Genomic DNA, 6,309 nt, shown 5'->3' on the forward strand with positions numbered 1-6,309 from the left:
GTAGAAAAGAGGGAAATTTTTTCCCAGTAAAAGTAGGCCTTAGACAAGGATGTGTGATGTCACCGTGGTTGTTTAATATATTTATAGATGGGGTTGTAAGAGAAGTAAATGCGAGGGTCTTGGCAAGAGGCGTGGAGTTAAAAGATAAAGAATCACACACAGGGTGGGAGTTGTCACAGCTGCTCTTTGCTGATGACACTGTGCTCTTGGGAGATTCTGAAGAGAAGCTGCAGAGATTGGTGGATGAATTTGGTAGGGTGTGCAAAAGAAGAAAATTAAGGGTGAATACAGGAAAGAGTAAGGTTATGAGGATAACAAAAAGATTAGGTGATGAAAGATTGAATATCAGATTGGAGGGAGAGAGTATGGAGGAGGTGAACGTATTCAGATATTTGGGAGTGGACGTGTCAGCGGATGGGTCTATGAAAGATGAGGTGAATCATAGAATTGATGAGGGAAAAAGAGTGAGTGGTGCACTTAGGAGTCTGTGGAGACAGAGAACTTTGTCCTTGGAGGCAAAGAGGGGAATGTATGAGAGTATAGTTTTACCAACGCTCTTATATGGGTGTGAAGCATGGGTGATGAATGTTGCAGCGAGGAGAAGGCTGGAGGCAGTGGAGATGTCATGTCTGAGGGCAATGTGTGGTGTGAATATAATGCAGAGAATTCGTAGTTTGGAAGTTAGGAGGAGGTGCGGGATTACCAAAACTGTTGTCCAGAGGGCTGAGGAAGGGTTGTTGAGGTGGTTCGGACATGTAGAGAGAATGGAGCGAAACAGAATAACTTCAAGAGTGTATCAGTCTGTAGTGGAAGGAAGGCGGGGTAGGGGTCGGCCTAGGAAGGGTTGGAAAGAGGGGGTAAAGGAGGTTTTGTGTGCGAGGGGCTTGGACTTCCAGCAGGCATGCGTGAGCGTGTTTGATAGGAGTGAATGGAGACAAATGGTTTTTAATACTTGACGTGCTGTTGGAGTGTGAGCAAAGTAACATTTATGAAGGGATTCAGGGAAACCGGCAGGCCGGACTTGAGTCCTGGAGATGGGAAGTAAAGTGCCTGCACTCTGAAGGAGGGGTGTTAATGTTGCAGTTTAAAAACTGTAGTGTAAAGCACCCTTCTGGCAAGACAGTGATGGAGTGAATGATGGTGAAAGTTTTTCTTTTTCGGGCCACCCTGCCTTGGTGGGAATCGGCCAGGGAAGTACTACCGTCCTGTGGTAGTAGGTTGGTAGACAGCAACCACCCAGGGAAGTACTACCGTCCTGCCAGATGACTGTGAAACAGAAACCTGTAACTGTAACCTGTAATTGTATGTTTCATATCAATACAAATGCTTTCAAATGAGCTGATGTAGGTAAGAGCTCTTAACTTGTCAATAAAGTTAGGAATCCTTAACTTGTACATTGCTTGTGAATAACGCTAGGGTTCCTTAACCTAACCTTGTCAAAACCTGCCTAAGAGAGAGAGAGAGGGAGAGAGAGAGAGAGAGAGAGAGAGAGAGAGAGGGAAAGAGGTAATTGGCCAGCCCTTTGCTCTGAGCTCGCCACCACCTATTGGAATGCTCTTCTCCAAGGGGATGTTGACAACCAAGTGAAAGCCTTCACTGGACACATCTTTAATCTACAACAAGAATACATTCCTCACCGGCAATATGTGACGAAGCCTACAGATCAGCCTTGGTTTGGCTTTCGTTGTAGAGAGGCTGCTACTGCTAAGTACAAAGCATGGCGAAAGTATAAGAGACATCCTACCACCTATAACAGGAACTTGCACACGCAAGCCTGTAGGCATATAGGTGACGATCAAAAGTGGGCCATTGCTAAATGGGAGGTGGACACTAAAACAAAGCTAGCATCAGGTAGGGTAGGCTCGAAAACCTGGTGGTCCCTGGTCAAGGACAGACAAGGTTATCTGCCTGATGAACTCATTCCACCTCTAAATCGACAGGATGGGACCACCTCTGCTAGTAGTCAAGAGAAGGCGGACCTCTTTGCTGAACACTTCGCTACCAAAATGAAAGTTCCTGATCCAGCAAGGGACCCTTCTTGGCTAGCTGCAAGAACTGTGTCAAAACTGTCAGTGGGCCTGGTCACAGACCGGGCCGCGGGGGCGTTGACCCCCGGAACTTTCTCCAGGTAAACTCCAGGTCTCTACAGGTGACAATAAGGCAGGAGGAGGTGCATTTCCTTCTTAAATCGCTTGACCAAGAAAAGACTGTGGGCCCAGACAAGTTGAGCCCAAGATTGTTGAGAAGATGTGCAGACCAGCTAGCAGCACCTTTAACTCGCATCTTTCAGCACTGCCTAGTACAGTGTAAATGGCCCTCTCTATGGAAAGAGGCAAATATAGTCCCTGTTCACAAAAAGAAGAGCAGAGCAGAAATCAGCAACTACAGACCAGTGTCACTCCTGTCAATCACTGGTAAGATCCTTGAGACAATAATCTCAAGACAAATGACAGAGTTTTTTGACTACCACTCACTACTTTGTGATCGTCAATATGGCTTTAGGAAAGGTTACTCTGCTGCTGATCTGTTGTTAAACCTCACCACTAAGTGGCACCAGTCACTGGATGAATCAAAAGTCAGCTGTGTGGTTGTACTGGACATTGCTGGTGCTTTCGACCGGGTGTGGCACCAGAGCCTCTTAGCAAAACTTCAAGCACTGGGAATTGCAGGCTCTACGCTATGTCTCCTCAGTGATTACCTTCATGGTAGATCTCTATGGGTAGTTCTCAATGGAACGGAATCAGCAAGACATCCTATTGGAGCAAGTGTTCCACAAGGAAGCGTGCTGGGACCATTGTTATGGAATGTCTACTTCAACGACCTTCTTCATCTCATCCCAGAATCCCATGCATATGCAGACGACTGTACACTGACATTCACTTATCCAAGAGAAGAAATGCCAGCTGCTCTAAGCTACATCAATCCCCAGCTAAGAGCTATATCAGCTTGGGGAAATAGATGGCAAGTAACATTTGCACCTGAGAAAACGCAAATGATAATCGTCTCTAGGCACCATGATGGTAATGCTGGTGCAGTAGTAAGGATGAGTGGGAGGGTGTTGGCACCTGGAGAAGAAGTTGATAACCTTGGGGTGAAATTTGACTCCAAACTAACCATGAAGAACCATGTTGTAAATCTTGCGAACAAGGCAGCCAGGAAGCATACAGTACTTCGCCGTATCTCGCATCTGCTTGACAGTAGGGGTTGGAAGATTCTGTACGAGGCACAAGTACTCTTACACCTTGAGTATGCTCCACTTTCTTGGTTTGCCTGCCCTCCCCCCCTCTCATCTGCGAGTGCTTGACAGAGTAGAGAACAGAGCAAGACGTCTCATCTCTCGCCTGGACCCATCCTGGATAGATCTGTCATTTCAGCAGAGCCTTCAACACAGGAGGGATGTGGGTGGCCTTACTTTTATGTACAAGGCCAATATTGTCAAAGTACCACCCTTGGATCCACTTCGAGGACAGCGTGAAACAAGCTTTTATGCCACAAGACGGGCAGAAAGCAGCAACTTCACTCTGGCTGTACCCTTCTCCAGAACATCACTCCATCTGAGATCATATATACCCAGGATGACTCGAGTATGGAACACATTCGTACAGCATAATGATGTCAACGAGATAAAGTCAGTTGATCAAATGAAAATGCTGGCCCACAGATGGCTCCAACTTCATCCTGTTCCCTACTTGTATGTCCCATAACAATGAAAATGATTTCAAATGAGCTGATGTAGGTAACAGCTCTTAGCTTGTCAATACAGTTAGGAATCCTTAACCTGTAAACAGCTTGTCAATAAAGATAGGGATCCTTAACCTAACCTTGTTAATCCCTGTGTAAAAAAAAAAAAAAAAAAAAAAAAAAAAAAGAGCGAGATAATTACGGATAATTATGAGCGAGGCGTACAAATCCGTGAATTTAACCATCTCATCCGCAGAAACTAACTCTTTCTCTCGGATAAAATCTCTGATTACATTAGGGAGTGATGAAAGGAACTGATCACCCACCATGAACTCACGGAGTGAATCAAAGTCTAAATCAATATCTGCACTCTGGATGCAGTAATCAAATAAACTGGTCAGGGAGATTAAAAGTGATTTATAATTTTGATAGCAGCAATTCTTGAGTTTTGAAATTAACTTCTATACGTAGATTTCCTGAAAGCTTTAAGTATATTTTTTTTAAGCTGGGAATAATCCGAAATAATCTCACTAGGCAGAGTGGAATATATATTAAGTGTGACCAATATAGCTAATCTTGCAGCCCAGGAATCAAAAGGCCACTCAAAAAAGTTTAGCAACATCCTGAAACCTGACTGAATAAACATTTATGTTATCCTCCTCAGTGTACGAAGGTACTCAGGGGATTTTGAGGCTCTCATTCAGAGGTTGATTCTGAAGAATACCTTCATCAACTTATTTGCTAATTCCAAGTTCTGATGCTCCAGTCCTAAAGGTGGTTCTTCGTACTTCCTCTCTTCCACTAAATCTACTAATTCTTTGAGACTCAGGGATGTGTTCCTGATCTGCAGCTCCAGCATCACGTTCTTGTTTCGGTAATTCTCTTCGTGCTTTCAGAGCCAGACTTACCTTTTCTCTCTCCGGTCGCTCTCTGTCTGTCTGTCTGTCTGTCTGTCTGTCTGTCTCTCTCTCACTCTCTCTCTCTCTCTCTCTCTCTCTCTTCACGCTCTATCCTACTTTAACTTTTTCTTTTATTCTCTTTCTGCTCTAACTTCACAGCTATGAAATTATCTAGAATGACCCAATTCCTTACCCACATTCATCCAAAACGAGAAAACTTCCCTGAATAAAAACTGGCAAAGTACACACGTTCAAAATATTTCCACTCAACTACCCAGAACATAGACATAAGTAGAGGGAGTAAAGGGAGAAGATATAAAAGCATCTGGGAACCCAAAAAACGCAACAAATCAAAGAAAGTATCCCTTTCTAATAGGAGGGAAATGTTCTAAGGTAGATAGACACATGTCTACTGCTATCTTAATAACAGTAAAGCTGAGAGACAAACCCAGTCAGCGCTCAGTAGCAATCCTGTAAACTAGGCGTCCCTAACCTGCCGCTGGTCAGTACCTGACCAGCCGGGCTGTGCTTCGTACATCAGTTTGCGTGCGGCCAGCAATAACAGCCTGGTTGATCAGACCCTGATCCACCACGAGGACTGGTCTCAGACCGGGCCACGGGGTCGTTGACCCCCGAAACCCTCTCCAGGTATACTCCAGGTATCTGTAGGCTCCACACTACACAATATCAACAAAAACGTGCGGACCACCACATACATTTGACCATCAAATGTAACCTACTTGTGTAGGAAGGTCGAGTACCACTGCTGTTTACAATCTCCACAACACTGTTAATACAATAGACTTACATAAAATAGGTGCTTATCATAGGTATTTCCTGAATCAAGGGTTGACAAGCAAAACTAGCTAGAAAGATTAAGTTACAGTGGTTAGGTTAGGTAAAGTATGTCAGGAAACAGGACAAGTGTTTCCCGACGAGTCTTAGTCAAAAGATGACCCGCCACTGGAGCTTTTGGTCATCTGACCGAGGCCTTCAGCTGGCTTAACAGTCCACCACTTCAAAAATTAGGGTAATAATTACAACAATTACATTTTTTAAGTTACACAGAATAAAAAAAATATATAAAGTATGGTCTCCTTACAAACTTAGGAACAAAACCAGGCCCCTCTCATTGAATATTGTAACAAACCTTTACTATAACAGCAAAATACCCAGTGACTAATGTACAAATATCGCACACAAAGGGGACGAACTTATGACGATGTTTCGGTAAGACTCGGATCAGTAACTAGCCACATTAAGAATCGCACAGAGGAGAATAACCCAAGTCGGACCGAAAAGTCGTAGTTTCATTTTCATTTGTGCAGGTTATTTGTGTATTGTTCGAGTCATGCCATTATACCTTTCTGTGAAGACTTACTCAGTCCTGTAACAACTTTCTGTGAAGGCTTACTCAGTCCTGTAACAACTTTCTGTGAAGGCTTACTCAGTCCTGTAACAACTTTCTGTGAAGGCTTACTCAGTCCTGTAACAACTTTCTGTGAAGGCTTACTCAGTCCTGTAACAACTTTCTGTGAAGGCTTACTCAGTCCTGTAACAACTTTCTGTGAAGGCTTACTCAGTCCTGTAACAACTTTCTGTGAAGGCTTACTCAGTCCTGTAACAACTTTCTGTGAAGGCTTACTCAGTCCTGTAACAACTTTCTGTGAAGGCTTACTCAGCCCTGTAACAACTTTCTGTGAAGGCTTACTCAGCCCTGTAACAACTT

This window comes from Cherax quadricarinatus, chromosome 72 (genome assembly GCF_038502225.1).
Source record: "Cherax quadricarinatus isolate ZL_2023a chromosome 72, ASM3850222v1, whole genome shotgun sequence".
Classification (NCBI taxonomy): Eukaryota; Metazoa; Arthropoda; class Malacostraca; order Decapoda; family Parastacidae; genus Cherax; species Cherax quadricarinatus.